Below are 385 nucleotides of genomic sequence, written 5' to 3' on the forward strand. Positions count from 1 at the left end.
CTCGCCCCCTAAACCGAAGCCCACAACCCGGGTTTTTTTTGTTACACCTCCACACCCCGGGGGCTTGACAAACAGCTAACGCCTCCCATTTTCTGGGGACCGGGTGAAACCCCGAAAAGGGGGACCGAGCCAAGAGAAAACCCCCCGGTGCCCAAAAGTGGCGTAACCATTTTCAAGGGATGGGAAAGGGGGGAGGAAAAAAGGGAGGGAAGGAGGGGGGGAAGGAAGGAAGGAAGGAAGGAAAGGGGGAAGGGAAAGGAAAAGGGAAAGGGAAAGGGAAAGGGAAGGGGGGGATTTAAGGAGGGGGGAAGGAGGGAAGGAAGGGAAATAAGAAAAAAAAAGGTAAATTTGAGTGTGGGAGACGGGAAAAGGCCGGGAAGGGTAA

This window comes from Penaeus monodon, chromosome 31, assembly GCF_015228065.2.
Source record: "Penaeus monodon isolate SGIC_2016 chromosome 31, NSTDA_Pmon_1, whole genome shotgun sequence".
Taxonomy (NCBI): Eukaryota; Metazoa; Arthropoda; class Malacostraca; order Decapoda; family Penaeidae; genus Penaeus; species Penaeus monodon.